At 40.6% G+C, this 18,543-nt stretch overlaps 1 protein-coding gene across 1 annotated transcript in view; it reads right to left on the minus strand.

The window, feature by feature from the left end:
* LOC311296301 (uncharacterized protein) overlaps positions 1-988 on the minus strand; it is a 141,557-nt gene extending 140,569 nt beyond the window's left edge. The window contains exon 1 of the mRNA XM_084418007.1: positions 933-988. The gene's annotated coding sequence lies outside the window, so the exon portion shown is untranslated. The remainder of the gene's footprint in view (positions 1-932) is intronic.
* Positions 989-18,543: the final 17,555 nt, after the last annotated feature.

Below are 18,543 nucleotides of genomic sequence, written 5' to 3' on the forward strand. Positions count from 1 at the left end.
ATCAGTGATGCTGAATCGGGCCGCCGAGGCTGTCGGGCTCGAGTGGAATCCTCTACCGTGTCCTGAACAGTCTCGGTTGGGTGATTGGTATCTCGGGATGGGCCGCGCTGGTTCTCAGCTCGCCACTCCAGTGCCTTTCCTTCCTCCCCGGAGTGCATGGAAAGCTTACCGGGTGGTAGACGGCACCTTTCTCTGCCAGAAACTGCCCGAATAAGTTTCCCCCCCTCACTACCCTTGACGGAGGAGCGGTGAAGGTTTGCGAGGCTGTCCCTCCAATGGAGCGGTCTGACTAAATTTAGTCTCTAAATCAATCCCTCTAGCGCCACCAAGTGTCCAAAGTTTCACTTATGTTTGTGCTAATAACTTTCCAACCATAGAGCTAGAAATGAAATTAGTGGAAGAATTTTCATGACAGAAAATAATGTCATGTGATCCTGCCATGTGCTCCCCTTGTCATGCGTCCTATGTTGTCATTGGGTAATTGTCTTGATTGTTGTTCGATAGGTGTTCCTTGTTGTCATTAGTCTATATGTTTTTAGGCCCTTATGTTTGCCCTATTACTTTTCTCATGTATTGAAGTAAGTTGGCGTCTCATGTTTCTATGTACCAGGTATTTGTTCATTGCCAAGTTAAGTTTTATGTTTTTTTCTGTTATAGTCTATGTTTCATGTTCTTGGGTCTTGTACTGTAAACCTCTGTTGGTGAATGTTTTTGTCCTGCAAGCTCGCCTCCAGTGGACTCTTACAGTTATAAATGACTTCAGTTTATATTACCCTGTTCGTTTCAGCTCCTCTTTGTATTCAGAGCTCAAATGTATCGAGTAATACAATAAAACAGTTGGGACATGAGGTTCATTTATATCATAATCTTTTTTTCAGTTATTATAATTATTATATTGCTATCACAACTATATACTTTTTTTTTTACTTTACCTGTTTTGAGTTTCTTCTATTTCCTTGCTTTTTTCAGAGTCTTCAGTTGACTTCTCCTGACTTAGAAAAACAAACAAAAACAACTTTAAGGGTTTTTTGACAATTAATAAAAGTTTACTATTTTATACATAAAGATGATGTAAACAACATGTAGTGCAACTATTAATCACAATGTCTATGATGGATAAACTTAGTGTAAAGTACTTGAGTAATTGCACTTCATTACTTGAGCATTATTTTTGGGGATTTCTTTTAACTGTACTTGAGTTCTATTGCAACTTTACTGATTCCATTTGCATTGTTTTCATTTACTTTTTCCGATTACAAAGTATTTTATATATACATTCGTACCTGGCGTTTTTTTTTTCAAACACGGTGAGTCATGTCATCTCCTCCTATTATTGTCACTTGTACTTCGTGTCACATGTAAAGCATAGCCTTCTCTGTCAGCACCAAAGGATTTATATATGATAAATGCAGGGAGATAGTCAGGCTAAAGGAGAAGATTTCAGAACTAGAGACACGCATCCAAACTTTAATTGAGGATAGTAAGAGTGCAAGGGCTTTAGATACTGCTTTGGAGTGAACTCTGTACATTGTTCGGTTCCGGCTGTAGAGCCCGTGCAGCAGGGCAACTGGGTGACCATGAGACGCTGTCGTCGCAGGACAAAACACCGCTCTTCCGTTCCGATTACCATAACATATAGTTCCCTTTCAGTCAAGAACGTCAGACGTAGTAGACGTTGACTGAATGGGATCAAGCTAGGGAGCCTGCGGCGCGGGTATAAATGCGGAAGTGGATGCACGCACCAGTTGCTTTTTGCTTTGGAGACGTTCGTTTGGTGTCTCTGAAGAGTATTGTTGTATTCAACGAGCGAGTGTGTCGGTGTACTTTTGGAAAAGACTCTCCCAGTGTTGGTGATTTCTACAGCGCAGTGCAGCGGTGGTCGCAAGCTTTTAGCTCTCAACTGTTGTTCTAAATGCAACAAATTTCTCTGTTTTGTTTGTTTGTGTGTTGTCAGTTGGTTGAGGGTGGAAAAGTGAGTGCTTCACTGGTTTCAGTTTGCTGAAATAAGTGTTGCCACGGGCATTCCCTGTGTGCTCCGGCACTGGTGACGGGAGCAACATGGGTGTGAGTGCGTCTTTTTCAAGATGCCATTCCGCCCCTGCGTTTCTGGATGCGATCGTTCCTGTCCCCCCAAATGGCAATTACCAAATACAATTGCACAATGGTTGTATCACGTATTTGTAGAATGTATATTTATATATGTATAATATATATGTGTATATCATGTATGTGTATAAATGCAGCACGTTGAGGCAGCTTTTGTGGATAGTTTGTGTTCTCATTGCGAGGATATGACTATCGGGGTGTTGAGATCTAGACTCGCCTTCATGCGTGAAGGTGGAGTCCCCATTACCAGGCCCCGCTACGGCGCCGTGTGGGATGGGTGATCAGAGGATCAAAGTGAGGCTTATCCGCCCGGTTACAATCCCTGTGGGCCCCTCACTCCTCTATCACATCGCAGCTGGTGGAGCCCCGTGTTAAGCGCGCTGGTCCTTCTTTAATGGACCGACCAGTCGTTTCATTCGGGGCCTCTTCAGAGGACAGGATGCTGATTGCAGCATCGGAGGGTGAGCTGACCTCTGGAAATGATGACTCGGCTGCGTTGTCTCCCTCTGGGAGTGTAACGTTGTCTGAGCCAGATCCAGAAACATCAGTGATGCTGAATCGGGCCGCCGAGGCTGTCGGGCTCGAGTGGAATCCTCTACCGTGTCCTGAACAGTCTCGGTTGGGTGATTGGTATCTCGGGATGGGCCGCGCTGGTTCTCAGCTCGCCACTCCAGTGCCTTTCCTTCCTCCCCGGAGTGCATGGAAAGCTTACCGGGTGATAGACGGCACCTTTCTCTGCCAGAAACTGCCCGAATAAGTTCCACCCCCTCACTACCCTTGACGGAGGAGCGGTGAAGGGTTGCGAGGCTGTCCCTCCAATGGAGCGGTCTGACTAAATTTAGTCTCTAAATCAATCCCTCTAGCGCCACCAAGTGTCCAAAGTTTCACTTATGTTTGTGCTAATAACTTTCCAACCATAGAGCTAGAAATGAAATTAGTGGAAGAATTTTCATGACAGAAAATAATGTCATGTGATCCTGCCATGTGCTCCCCTTGTCATGCGTCCTATGTTGTCATTGGGTAATTGTCTTGATTGTTGTTCGATAGGTGTTCCTTGTTGTCATTAGTCTATATGTTTTTAGGCCCTTATGTTTGCCCTATTACTTTTCTCGTGTATTGAAGTAAGTTGGCGTCTCATGTTTCTATGTACCAGGTATTTGTTCATTGCCAAGTTAAGTTTTATGTTTTTTTCTGTTATAGTTTATGTTTCATGTTCTTGGGTCTTGTACTGTAAACCTCTGTTGGTGAATGTTTTTGTCCTGCAAGCTCGCCTCCAGTGGACTCTTACAGTTATAATGTATTATTAAGTATCATGTATTATTATAAGATTTTGATATGTTAACATCAGCCTGCCCAGGGACTACAGGTGAAAATTAGCACAAGTGCTATAACCTGGTAAAATGCATCTCTCCTTTTTTTTTAAGGTTAATGTATATTTTACATTGTCCCTGTTTCAAATAAATAAATAAATAAATAAAAATAAATGACTTCACTTTATATTACCCTGTTCGTTTCAGCTCCTCTTTGTATTCAGAGCTCAAATGTATCGAGTAATACAATAAAACAGTTGGGACATGAGGTTCATTTATATCATAATCTTTTTTTCAGTTATTATAATTAGGGCCCAAGCCCTGAAAGGGCGAAGGCCCTATTGTTTCCGGTAGGATTATTTATTAATATTAGGGCCCAAGCCCAAAGGGCGAAGGCCCTATTGTTTTCGTTAGGATTATTATTATTAGGGCCCAAGCCCAAAGGGCGAATGCCCTATTGTTTTCGTTAGGATTATTATTATTAGGGCCCAAGCCCTGAAAGGGCGAAGGCCCTATTGTTTTCGTTAGGATTATTAGGGCCCGAGCACCGATGGTGTGAGGACCCTCTTGGAATTGCTCTGTTTATTAGGGGCCAAGCACCGAAGGTGCGTAGGCACCTATTGTATCCGTTCCCCTTCCTATTATTAGGGGCCAAGCACCGAAGGTGCGGAGGCACCTATTGTTTTTGTTCGCGTTCTTATTATTAGGGGCCAAGCACCGAAGGTGCGGAGGCACCTATTGTATCTGTTCCCGTTCTTATTATTATTATTATTAGGGGCCAAGCACCGAAGGTGCGTAGGCACCTATTGTATCTGTTCCCGTTCTTATTATTATTATTCTTCCGTTTCTTCCGACTGGGCGTCTATGGCAGCCCATAGAACCGATTGCGGGAAAGTTGTTTTGATTTGACATTCTGATAGAGGACAGTCCCAACATTAAATATAGCTGCAAGCAGCAATTATCGGGGCCAAGCGCAAGCAGATGACAGGATATGCCAACATGGCTGAAGGTGTCAGACCAACTGCAACAATGAGCAATTAAAGACATTTAGAGAGGATTTTAGGCGAAATGGCTGAAAAATAATATAAAAAGTAATTCAGAATATGATTTAATGGATTATCACTTTCGACCAATAGGTGGAGCAGTTACAAAACTGATGTGATGTGGTCAGAGTTAAGTGACAATGACATATACAAAGTTTGGTGTCAATATTTCAAGGGATTACAGAGATAAAGCCTGAATAGTGCTTTTGGCATCATGCCTCAACTTTGCTGCTGCGCTATACGAAAACGGTTTCGTCTATCGACACGAAATCCATAACTTTTAGTCGGCACAGTCTGGAGATGATACGATTCGATTTTGGTGAAAATCGGACAAACGGTCTAGGAGGAGTTCGAAAAAGTAGGTTTTGAATGAAAATCAAGATGGCGGACAGGAAGTTTGGCCAAATAAGGAAAACTTGGTATCTATGTTCTCGGCTTGACCCAGGGAATCTATTAAGACCAGTGGCATTTCAATAGCCAGATTTATTCAAAAGTTATTAGCCTTTTTGTAAATTTTGTTATAACTTTTGACCACTAGGTGGCGCTGTCTCGAAATATTTTGGGTACCTTCAGGGGATGGAGCTGATGGCACATTCTGAGTTTCGTAATATTACACCAATGCATTTGTTTAGTATAGCATTTTATTTCACAAAACTGTATTGAAGTCAATGGGAATTTCATGTTTTGTTCTGTTATAGCGCCACCAAGAGGCTCAGTCCCACCATTTTTTTATGTGTCCTCAGAGTGAGCCCATACATATGTGTGTCGATTTTGGTGAAAATATCTCAATTCGCTTCGGAGTTATAGACATTTATATGAAAAAACACGTAAAAAATGACTGACACATGACTTTGATTGGAATTTACTACCCCTAAACATCAATATTTTCGCATTTGGGCATTGGCGTATAGCTATCGACCTATGTTTCCAAACTTCTGACGGTGGTTTCGTCTCGATCAGACTAGCGGTTTCGAAGATATAGCCAAATGTTTTTTAAGCGCTAAATCACAACGCTACACAAACCATAAGGCGAAACCTAGCATGTTTGGTATCTTGGGACTCGGCAACGATTCAGGAGTCTAATGAGATGAGTTTCGTGAAAATAAGTCGATCACAACCAAAGTTATAAGCATTTGGAAAAAAAATGTCACCACTAGGTGGCGCTGTTTCGAAACTTCTCACGCTTATTCAGGACATCGTGATGATGACCAATACCAAGTTTCGTAACAATTCGTTCATGCGTTCATAAAATACAGCATTTTAGCACAAAATTCAAAATGGCTGACAGTCAAAATGGCCGATATGGTCAAATTGGATATCAGTCGAATCGGCATGTTGCCCTGAATCTAACGAGACCAATTTTATGATTTTTGGACAAACTGTTCAAAAGCTATAAGCAAAAACCGCCATTTTCCATATCTCCGGACCAGTAGGTGGCGCTGCGCCGAAACACAGCATGTAGCCTCAGTTCATGCTTGTGATGACATGTACCAATTTTGGTCTGAATCCGATAAAGCGTTGCGGAGATACAGCCCTACGACTGTTTTCGCAAGCGCTACGTAAAATTTGTTCGAGCGTTATTCGAAAACGGTTTGACGAATCAATTTGAATTCCATAAATTTTTGTCAGCACTACCTGAAGATGATCTGGTTCAATTTTCGTGCAAATCGGACAAACTGTCTAGGACGAGTTCGAAAAAGTAGCTTTTTCAGGTCATTCAAAATGGCGGCCATATTTATATGCCGGAAAATGACATCATAGGGTGCCCTCGAATCGACAAGAGCTCAGGAATCAGAGAAAAAAAGAATTTTGTTGATTGGCCTTACTGTTCAAAAGTTATTAGCAAAATAAAAGTGAAATTTTGGACAGGTGGTGGCGCTAGAGGGAATGACTTAGAAACACCAAAATTGGTGTATTTAATGTTGGGACTGTCCTCTATCAGAATGTCAAATCAAAACAACTTTCCCGCAATCGGTTCTATGGGCTGCCATAGACGCCCAGTCGGAAGAAACGGAAGAATAAATATAGCTGCAAGCAGCCATTACCGGGGCCAAGCAGAATAAGACGACAAGACATTTCGACATGTTTGAAAGTGTCAGACCAACTGCAACAATGAGCAATTAAAGACATTTAAAGAGGATTTTAGGCAAAATGGCTGAAAAATCATATAAAAAGTAATTCAGAATATGATTTAATGGATTATCACTTTCGACCAATAGGTGGCGCAGTTACAAAACTGATGTGATGTGGTCAGAGTGAAGTGACAATGACACATACAAAGTTTGGTGTCAATATGTCAAGGCATTGCAGAGATAAAGCCTGAATAATGCTTTTAGCATCATGCCTCAAATTTGCTGCTGCGCTATACGAAAACGGTTTCGTCAATCGGCACGAAATCCATAACTTTCAGTCGGCACAGTCTGGAGATGATATGATTCGATTTTGGTGAAAATCGGACAAACGGTGTAGGAGGAGTTCGAAAAAGTAGGTTTTGAATGAAAATAGCATTTTATTTCACAAAACTGTATTGAAGTCAATGGGAATTTCATGTTTTGTTCTATTATAGCGCCACCAAGAGGCTCAGTCCCACAATTTTTTTTTACGTGTCCTCAGAGTGAGCCCATACATATGTGTGTCAGTTTTGGTGAAAATATCTCAATTCGCTTCAGAGTTATAGGCAATTATATTAAAAAACACGTAAAAAATGACTGACACATGACTTTGTTTGGAATTTACTACCCCTAAACATCAATATTTTCGCATTTGGGCATTGGTGTATAGCTATCGACCTATGTTTCCAAACTTCTGACGGTGGTTTCGTCTCGATCAGACTAGCGGTTTCGAAGATATAGCCAAATGTTTTTTAAGCGCTAAATCACAACGCTACACAAACCGTAAGGTGAAACCTAGCATGTTTGGTATCGTAGGACTCGGCAACGTTTCAGGAGTCTAATTAGATGAGTCTCGTGAAAATAAGTTGACCCCACCCAAAGTTATAAGTGTTTGAAAAAAAAAATTCACCACTAGGTGGCGCTGTTTCGAAACTTCTCAAGCTCATTCAGGGAATTGTGCTGATGACCCATACCACGTTTCGTAACAATCCGTTCATGCTTTCATAAAATACAGCATTTTAGCACATAATTCAAAATGGCCGACAGCCAAAATGGCCGATATGGTAAAATTGGATATCAGTCGACTCGGCATGTTGCCCTGAATCTAACGAGACCAATTTTTAGATTTTTGGACAAACTGTTCAGAAGTTATAAGCAAAAATAGCCATTTTTCATATCTCCGGACCAGTAGGTGGTGCTGTGCCGAAACGCAGCATGTAGCCTCAGGTCATGCTTGTGATGACATGTACCAATTTTGGTCTGAATCCGATAAAGCGTTGCGGAGATACAGCCCTACGACTGTTTTCGCAAGCGCTACGTAAAATTTGTTCGAGAGTTATTCGAAAACGGTTTGACGAATCAATTTGAATTCCATAACTTTTTGTCAGCACTACCTGAAGATGATCTGGTTCAATTTTCGTGCAAATCGGACAAACCGTCTAGGACGAGTTCGAAAAAGTAGCTTTTTCAGGTCATTCAAAATGGCGGCCATATTTATATGCCGCAAAATGACATCATAGGGTGCACTCGAATCGACAACAGCTCAGGAATCAGAGAAAAAAAGAATTTTGTTGATTGGCCTTACTGTTCAAAAGTTATTAGCAAAATAAAAGTGAAATTTTGGACAGGTGGTGGCGCTAGACGGAATGACTTAGAAACACCAAAATTGGTGCATTTAATGTTGGGACTGTCCTCTATCAGAATGTCAAATCAAAACAACTTTCCCGCAATCGGTTCTATGGGCTGCCATAGACGCCCAGTCGGAAGAAACGGAAGAATAAATATAGCTGCAAGCAGCCATTACCGGGGCCAAGCAGAATAAGACGACAAGACATGCCAACATGGCTGAAGGTGTCAGACCATCTGCAACAATGAGCAATTAAATACATTTAAAGAGGATTTTAGGCGAAATGGCTGAAAAATCATATAAAAAGTCATTCAAAATATGATTTAATGGATTATCACTTTCGACCAATAGGTGGCGCAGTTACAAATGTGATGTGATGTGGTCAGAGTGAAGTGACAATGACACATACAAAGTTTGGTGTCAATATGTCAAGGCATTGCAGAGATAAAGCCTGAATAGTGCTTTTAGCATCATGCCTCAAGTTTGCTGCTATGCTATACGAAAACGGTTTCGTCTATAGACACGAAATCCATAACTTTTAGTCAGCACAGTCTGGAGATGATACGATTCGATTTTGGTGAAAATCGGACAAACGGTCTAGGAGGAGTTCGAAAAAGTAGGTTTTGAATGAAAATCAAGATGGCGGACAGGAAGTTTGGCCAAATAAGGAAAACTTGGTATCTATGTTCTCGGCTTGACCCAAGGAATCTATTAAGACCAGTGGCATTTCAGTAGCCAGATTTATTCAAAAGTTATTAGCCTTTTTGGAAATGTTGTTATAACTTTTGACCACTAGGTGGCACTGTCTTGAAATATTTTGGGTACCTTCAGGGAATGGTGCTGATGGCACATTTTGAGTTTCGTAATATTACACCAATGCATTTGTTTAGTATAGCATTTTATTTCACAAAACTGTATTGAAGTCAATGGGAATTTCATGTTTTGTTCTATTATAGCGCTACCAAGAGGCTGAGTCCCACCATTTTTTTACATGTCCTCAGAGTGAGCTCGTACATATGTGTGTCGATTTTGGTGAAAATATCTCAATTCGCTTCGGAGTTATAGACATTTATATGAAAAAACACGTAAAAAATGACTGACACATGACTTTGATTGGAATTTACTACCCCTAAACATCAATATTTTCGCATTTGGGCATTGGCGTTTAGCTATCGACCTATGTTTCCAAACTTCTGAAGGTGGTTTCGTCTCGATCGGACTAGCGGTTTCGAAGATATAGCCAAATGTTTTTTAAGCGCTAAATCACAACGCTACACAAACCGTAAGGCAAAACCTAGCATGTTTGGTATCGTGGGACTCGGCAACGATTCAGGACTCTAATGAGATGAGTCTCGTGAAAATAAGTCAACCACACCCAAAGTTATAAGCATTTGGAAGCATTTGGGAAAAAAAATTCACCACTAGGTGGCACTGTTTCGAAACTTCTCAGGCTCCTTCAGGGCATCGTGCTGATGATCCATTCCGAGTTTTGTAACGATACGTTCACGCGTTCATAAAATACAGCATTTTAGCACATAATTCAAAATGGCCGACAGCCAAAATGGCTGATCAGGGAAAATTGGATATCAGTCGACTCAGCATGATGGCCTGAATCTAACGAGACCACTTTTATGATTTTTGGACAACCCATTCAGAAGTTATAAGCAAAAATAGCCATTTTTCATATCTCCGGACCAGTAGGTGGCACTGTGCCGAAACGCAGCATGTTGCCTCAGGTCATGCTTGTGAAGAGATGTACCAAGTTTGGTCTGAATATGATAAAGTGTTGAGGAGATACTGGCTTGTGTCTGTTTTCGCAAGCGCTACGTAAAATTTGTTTGCGCGGTATTCGAGAACGGTTTGATGAATCAACACGAATTCCATAACTTTTTGTCGGCATAGTCTGAAGATGATCTGATTCAATTTTCGTGGAAATTGGAGCAACGGCCTAGGAGGAGTTTGAAAAAGTAGGTTTTTCGGAAAATTCAAAATGGCAGAAAATTATTATGACGAAAAATGACGTCATATGGTGCAATCGAATCGCCCTGAGCTCAGAAATCAGAGGAAAAAAGAATTTTGTTTCTAGCCCGTGTGGTTCAAAAGTTATTAGCATAAACATGAGTGAAATTTTGGACAGTTGGTGGCGCTAGAGGGAATGACTTAGACACACCAAAATTGGTGTATTTAATGTTGGGACTGTCCTCTATCAGAATGTCAAACCATTACAACTTTCCCGCGATCGGTTCTATGGGCTGCCATAGACTCCCAGTCGGAAGAAGGAAGAATAATAATAATAAATATAGCTGCAAGCAGCAATTATCGGGGCCAAGCGCAAGCAGATGACAGGATATGCCAACATGGCTGAAGGTGTCAGACCAACTGCAACAATGAGCAATTAAAGACATTTAGAGAGGATTTTAGGCGAAATGGCTGAAAAATCATATAAAAAGTAATTCAGAATATGATTTAATGGATTATCACTTTCGACCAATAGGTGGCGCAGTTACAAATGTGATGTGATGTGGTCAGAGTGAAGTGACAATGACACATACAAAGTTTGGTGTCAATATGTCAAGGCATTGCAGAGATAAAGCCTGAATAGTGCTTTTAGCATCATGCCTCAAGTTTGCTGCTACGCTATACGAAAACGGTTTCGTCTATAGACACGAAATCCATAACTTTTAGTCAGCACAGTCTGGAGATGATACGATTCGATTTTGGTGAAAATCGGACAAACGGTCTAGGAGGAGTTCGAAAAAGTAGGTTTTGAATGAAAATCAAGATGGCGGACAGGAAGTTTGGCCAAATAAGGAAAACTTGGTATCTATGTTCTCGGCTTGACCCAAGGAATCTATTAAGACCAGTGGCATTTCAGTAGTCAGATTTATTCAAAAGTTATTAGCCTTTATGGAAATGTTGTTATAACTTTTGACCACTAGGTGGCACTGTCTTGAAATATTTTGGGTACCTTCAGGGAATGGTGCTGATGGCACATTTTGAGTTTCGTAATATTACACCAATGCATTTGTTTAGTATAGCATTTTATTTCACAAAACTGTATTGAAGTCAATGGGAATTTCATGTTTTGTTCTATTATAGCGCTACCAAGAGGCTGAGTCCCACCATTTTTTTTACATGTCCTCAGAGTGAGCTCGTACATATGTGTGTCGATTTTGGTGAAAATATCTCAATTCGCTTCGGAGTTATAGACATTTATATGAAAAAACACGTAAAAAATGACTGACACATGACTTTGATTGGAATTTACTACCCCTAAACATCAATATTTTCGCATTTGGGCATTGGCGTACAGCTATCGACCTATGTTTCCAAACTTCTGAAGGTGGTTTCGTCTCGATCGGACTAGCGGTTTCGAAGATATAGCCAAATGTTTTTTAAGCGCTAAATCACAACGCTACACAAACCGTAAGGCAAAACCTAGCATGTTTGGTATCGTGGGACTCAGCAACGATTCAGGACTCTAATGAGATGAGTCTCGTGAAAATAAGTCGACCACACCCAAAGTTATAAGCATTTGGAAGCATTTGGGGAAAAAAATTCACCACTAGGTGGCACTGTTTCGAAACTTCTCAGGCTCCTTCAGGGCATCGTGCTGATGATCCATTCCGAGTTTTGTAACGATACGTTCACGCGTTCATAAAATACAGCATTTTAGCACATAATTCAAAATGGCCGACAGCCAAAATGGCTGATCGGGGAAAATTGGATATCAGTCGACTCGGCATGTTGCCCTGAATCTAACGAGACTGATTTTATGATTTTTGGACAAACCATTCAGAAGTTATAAGCAAAAACATCCATTTGTCATATCTCCGGACCAGTAGGTGGCGCTGCGCCGAAACGCAGCATCTAGCCTCAGGTCATGCTTGTGATGACATGTACCAAGATTGGTCTGAATCTGATAAAGCGTTGCGGAGATACAGCCTTATGTCTGTTTTCGCAAGCGCTACGTAAAATTTCTTCGTGGGTTTATCGAAAACGGTTAAGAGAATCAACTTGAATTCCATAACTTTTTGTCGGCATGGTCTGGAGATGATCTGGTTCAAATTTCGTGAAAATCGGAGTAACGGCCTAGGAGGAGTTCGAAAAAGAAGGTTTTTCGGAAAATTCAAAATGGTGGAAAAATTTTCATGACGGAAAATGACGTCATAGGGTGCAATCGAATCGGCTTGAGCTAAGGAATCAGAGAAAAAAATAATTTTGTTTCTAGCCCATGTGGTTCAAAAGTTATTAGCATAAACATGAGTGCAACTTTGGACAGTTGGTGGCGCTAGAGGTAATGACTTGGAGACTCCAAATTTGCTATGCTGATAGGTCAGACCCTCCTCTATCAGTGTGCCAAATTTCATAACTTTCCTGCAAGCGGTTCTATGGGCTGCCATAGACTCCCAGTCGGAAAAATGAAGAATAATAATAAATATAGCTGCAAGCAGCAATTATCGGGGCCAAGCGCAAGCAGATGACAGGATATGCCAACATGGCTGAAGGTGTCAGACCAACTGGAACAATGAGCAGTTAAATACATTTAAAGAGGATTTTAGATGAAATGGCTGAAAAATCATATAAAAAGTCATTTAAAATATGATTTAATGGATTATCACTTTCGACCAATAGGTGGCGCAGTTACAAAAGTGATGTGATGTGGTCAGAGTGAAGTGACAATGACACATACAAAGTTTGGTGTCAATATGTCAAGGCATTGCAGAGATAAAGCCTGAATAGTGCTTTTAGCATCATGCCTCAACTTTGCTGCTACGCTATATGAAAACGGTTTCGTCTATTGACACGAAATCCATAACTTTTATTCAGCATAGTCTGGAGATGATACGATTCGATTTTGGTGAAAATTGGACAAACGGTCTAGGAGGAGTTCGAAAAAGTAGGTTTTGACTGAAAATCAAGATGGCGGACAGGAAGTTTGGCCAAATAAGGAAAACTTGGTATCTATGTTCTCGGCTTGACCAAAGGAATCTATTAAGACCAGTGGCATTTCAAAAGCCAGATTTATTCAAAATTTATTAGCCTTTTTGGAAATTTTGTCATAACATTTGATCACTAGGTGGCGCTCTCTCGAAATATTTTGGGTACCTTCAGGGGATGGTGCTGATGGCACATTCTGAGTTTCGTAATATTACACCAATGCATTTGTTTACTATAGCATTTTAATTCACAAAACTGTATTGAAGTCAATGGGAATTTCATGTTTTGTTCTGTTATATCGCCACCAAGAGGCTCAGTCCCACCATCTTTTTAATGTGTCCTCAGAGTGAGCCCATGCATATTTGTGTCAATTTTGGTGAAAATATCTCAATTCGCTTCGGAGTTATAGACATTTATATGAAAAAACACGTAAAAATGACTGACACATGACTTTGATTGGATTTTACTACCCCTTACTATCAATATTTTCGCATTTGGGCATTAGCAATTAACTATCGACCTATGTTTCCAAACTTCTGAAGGTGGTTTCGTCTCGATCGGACAAGCGGTTTCAAAGATATAGCCAAATGTTTTTTAAGCGCTAAATCACAACGCTACACAAACCATAAGGCGAAACCTAACATGTTTGGTATCGTTGGACTCGGCAACGATTCAGGAGTCTAAAGAGATGAGTCCTGTGAAAATAAGTTGACCACACCCAAAGTTAGAAGCATTTGGAAGTATTTGGTGAAAAAAATTCACCACTAGATGGCACTGTTTCGAAACTTCTCAGGCTCCTTCAGGACATCGTGCTGATGACCCATACCGAGTTTCGTAACGATAGGTTCATGCATTCCTAAAATACAGCATTTTAGCACATAATTCAAAATGGCCGACAGCCAAAATGGCTGATCTGGGAAAATTGGATATCAGTCGACTCAGCATGATGCCCTGAATCTAACAAGACCACTTTTATGATTTTTGGACAAACCATTCAGAAGTTATAAGCAAAAACAGCCATTTTTCATATCTCCGGACCAGTAGGTGGCACTGCGCCGAAACGCAGCATGTAGGCTCAGGTCATGCTTGTGATGATATGTGCTTAGTTTGGTGTGAATACGATAAAGCGTTGCGGAGATACAGGCTTGTGTCTGTTTTCGCAAGCGCTACATAAAATTTGTTTGCGCGGTATTCGAGAACGGTTTGACGAATCAACACGAATTCCATAACTTTTTGTCGGCATGGTCTGAAGATGATCTGATTCAATTTTCGTGGAAATTGGAGCAACGGCCTAGGAGGAGTTCGAAAAAGTAGCTTTTTCGGAAAATTCAAAATGGCGGAAAAATTATAATGACGGAAAATGACGTCATATGGTGCAATCGAATCGCCATGAGCTCACGAATCAGAGGAAAAAATAATTTTGTTTCTAGCCCTTGTGGTTCAAAAGTTATTAGCAGAAACATGAGTGAAACTTTGGACAGTTGGTGGCGCTAGAGGGAATGACTTAGACACACCAAAATTGGTGTATTTAATGTTGGGACTGTCCTCTATCAGAATGTCAAACCATTACAACTTTCCCGCAATCGGTTCTATGGGCTGCCATAGACTCCCAGTCGGAACAATGAAGAATAATAATAATAAATATAGCTGCAAGCAGCAATTATCGGGGCCAAGCGCAAGCAGACGACAGGATATGCCAACATGGCTGAAGGTGTCAGACCAACTGCAACAATGAGCAATTAAATACATTTAAAGAGGATTTTAGGCGAAATGGCTGAAAAATCATATAAAAAGTCATTCGAAATATGATTTAATGGATTATCACTTTCGACCAATCTGTGGCGCAGTTACAAAACTGATGTGATGTGGTCAGAGTGAAGTGACAATGACACATACAAAGTTTGGTGTCAATATGTCAAGGCATTGCAGAGATAAAGCCTGAATAGTGCTTTTAGCATCATGCCTCAACTTTGCTGCTACGCTATACGAAAACGGTTTCGTCTATAGACACGAAATCCATAACTTTTAGTCAGCACAGTCTGGAGATGATACGATTCGATTTTGGTGAAAATCGGACAAACGGTCTAGGAGGAGTTCGAAAAAGTAGGTTTTGACTGAAAATCAAGATGGCGGACAGGAAGCTAGGCCAAATAAGGAAACCTTGGTATCTATGTTCTCGTCTTGACCCAAGGAATCTATTAAGACCAGTTGCATTACAATAGGCCAACTTATTCAAAAGTTATTAGCAGTTTTGTAAATTTTGTTATAACTTTTGACCACTAGGTGGCACTGTCTCGAAACATTTTGGGTACCTTCAGGGGATGGTGCTGATGGCACATTTTGAGTTTCGTAATATTACACCAATGCATTTGTTTAGTATAGCATTTTATTTCACAAAACTGCATTGAAGTCAATGGGAATTTCATGTTTTGTTCTATTATAGCGCCACCAAGAGGCTGAGTCCCACCATCTTTTTTACATGTCCTCAGAGTGAGCTCATACATATGTGTGTCGATTTTGGTGAAAATATCTCAATTCGCTTCGGAGTTATAGACATTTATATGAAAAAACATGTAAAAAATGACTGACACATGACTTTGTTTGGAATTTACTACCCCTAAACATCAATATTTTCGCATTTGGGCATTGGCGTATAGCTATCGACCTATGTTTCCAAACTTCTGACGGTGGTTTCATCTCGATCGGACTAGCGGTTTCAAAGATATAGCCAAATGTTTTTTAAGCGCTAAATCACAACGCTACACAAACCGTAAGGCGAAACCTAGCATGTTTGGTATCATAGGACTCGGCAACGATTCAGGAGTCTAAAAAGATGAGTTTCGTGAAAATAAGTCGACCACACCCAAAGTTATAAGCATTTGAAAAAAAAAATTCACCACTAGGTGGCGCTGTTTCGAAACTTCTCAGGCTCATTCAGGGCATTGTGCTGATGACCCATACCACGTTTCGTAACAATCTGTTCATGCGTTCTTAAAATACAGCATTTTAGCACAAAATTCAAAATGGCCGACAGTCAAAATGGCCGATATGGTAATATTGGATATCAGTCGACTCGGCATGTTACCCTGAATCTAACGAGACCAATTTTATGATTTTTGGACAAACTGTTCAGAAGTTATAAGCAAAAATAGCCATTTTTCATATCTCCGGACCAGTAGGTGGCGCTGCGCCGAAACACAGCATGTAGCCTCAGGTCATGCTTGTGATGACATGTACCAAGTTTGGTCTGAATCCGATAAAGCGTTGCGGAGATACGGCCTTACATCTGTTTTCGCAAGCGCTACGTAAAATGTATTCGTGGGTTTATCGAAAACTGTTAAGCGAATCAACTTGAATTCCATAACTTTTTGTCAGCATGGTCTGTAGATGATCTGGTTCAATTTTCGTGCAAATCGGACAAACCGTCTAGGACGAGTTCGAAAAAGTAGCTTTTTAGATAAATTCAAAATGGCGGCCATATTGTTATGACAGAAATGATGTCATAAGTTGCAATCGAATTGGCATGAGCTCAGGAATCAGAGAGAAAAATAATTTTGTTGATTGGCCTTACGGTTCAAAAGTTATTAGCAAAATAAAAGTGAAACTTTGGACAGGTGGTGGCGCTAGAGGGAATTACTTAGACACACCAAAATTGGTGTATTTAATGTTGGGACTGTCCTCTATCAGAATGTCAAACCAAAACAACTTTCCCGCATTCGGTTCTATGGGCTGCCATAGACTCCCAGTTGGAAGAAGGAAGAATAATAATAAATATAGCTGCAAGCAGCAATTACCGGGGCCAAGCAGAATAAGACGACAAGACATGCCAACATTGCTGAAAGTGTCAGATCAACTGCAACAATGAGCAATTAAAGACATTTAAAGAAGATTTTAGGCGAAATGCCTGAAAAATCATATAGAGTAATTAAAAATATGATTTAATGGATTATCACTTTCGACCAATAGGTGGCGCAGTTGCAAAACTGATGTGATGTGGTCAGAGTGAAGTGACAATGACATATACAAAGTTTGGTGTCAATATGTCAAGGCATTGCAGAGATAAAGCCTGAATAGTGCTATTAGCATCATGCCTCAACTTCGCTGCTGCGCTATACGAAAACGGTTTGGTCTATCCACACGAAATCCATAACTTTCAGTCGGCATGGTCTGGAGATGATACGATTCGATTTTGGTGAAAATCGGACAAATGGTCTAGGAGGAGTTCGAAAAAGTAGGTTTTGAATGAAAATCAAGATGGCGGACAGGAAGTTTGGCCAAATAAGGAAAACTTGGTATCTATGTTCTCAGCTTGACCCAAGGAATCTATTAAGACCAGTTGCATTACAATAGGCCTCTGTATTCAAAAGTTATTAGCAGTTTTGGAAATATTGTTATAACTTTTGACCACTAGGTGTCGTTGTCTCGAAATATTTTGGGTACCTACAGGGGATGGTGCTGATGGCACATTCTGAGTTTCGTAATATTACACCAATGCATTTGTTTAGTATAGCATTTCATTTCACAAAACTGCATTGAAGTCAATGGGAATTTCATGTTTTGTTCTATTATAGCGCCACCAAGAGGCTCAGTCCCACAATTTTTTTTACGTGTCCTCAGAGTGAGCCCATACATATGTGTGTCAGTTTTGGTGAAAATATCTCAATTCGCTTCAGAGTTATAGACATTTATATGAAAAAACACGTAAAAAATGACTGACACATGACTTTGTTTGGAATTTACTACCCCTAAACATCAATATTTTCGCATTTGGGCATTGGCGTATAGCTATCGACCTATGTTTCCAAACTTCTGACGGTGGTTTCGTCTCGATCGGACTAGCGGTTTCGAAGATATAGCCAAATGTTTTTTAAGCGCTAAATCACAACGCTACACAAACCGTAAGGCAAAACCTAGCATGTTTGGTATCATAGGACTCGGCAATGATTCAGGAGTCTAAAAAGATGAGTTTCGTGAAAATAAGTTGACCACACCCAAAGTTATAAGCATTTGAAAAAAAAAATTCACCACTAGGTGGTGCTGTTTCGAAACTTCTCACGCTCCTTCAGGACATCGGGCTGATGACCCATACCAAGTTCCGTAACAATCCGTTCATGCGTTCTTAAAATACAGCATTTTAGCACAAAATTCAAAATGGCCGACAGCCAAAATGGCCGATATGGTAATATTGGATATCAGTGGACTCGGCATGTTACCCTGAATCTAACGAGACCAATTTTATGATTTTTGGACAAACTGTTCAGAAGTTATAAGCAAAAATAGCCATTTTTCATATCTCCGGACCAGTAGGTGGCGCTGCGCCGAAACACAGCATGTAGCCTCAGGTCATGCTTGTGATGACATGTACCAACTTTGGTCTGAATCTGATAAAGCGTTGCGGAGATACG

This window comes from Rutilus rutilus (genome assembly GCF_951802725.1).
Source record: "Rutilus rutilus genome assembly, chromosome: 8".
NCBI lineage: Eukaryota > Metazoa > Chordata > Actinopteri > Cypriniformes > Leuciscidae > Rutilus > Rutilus rutilus.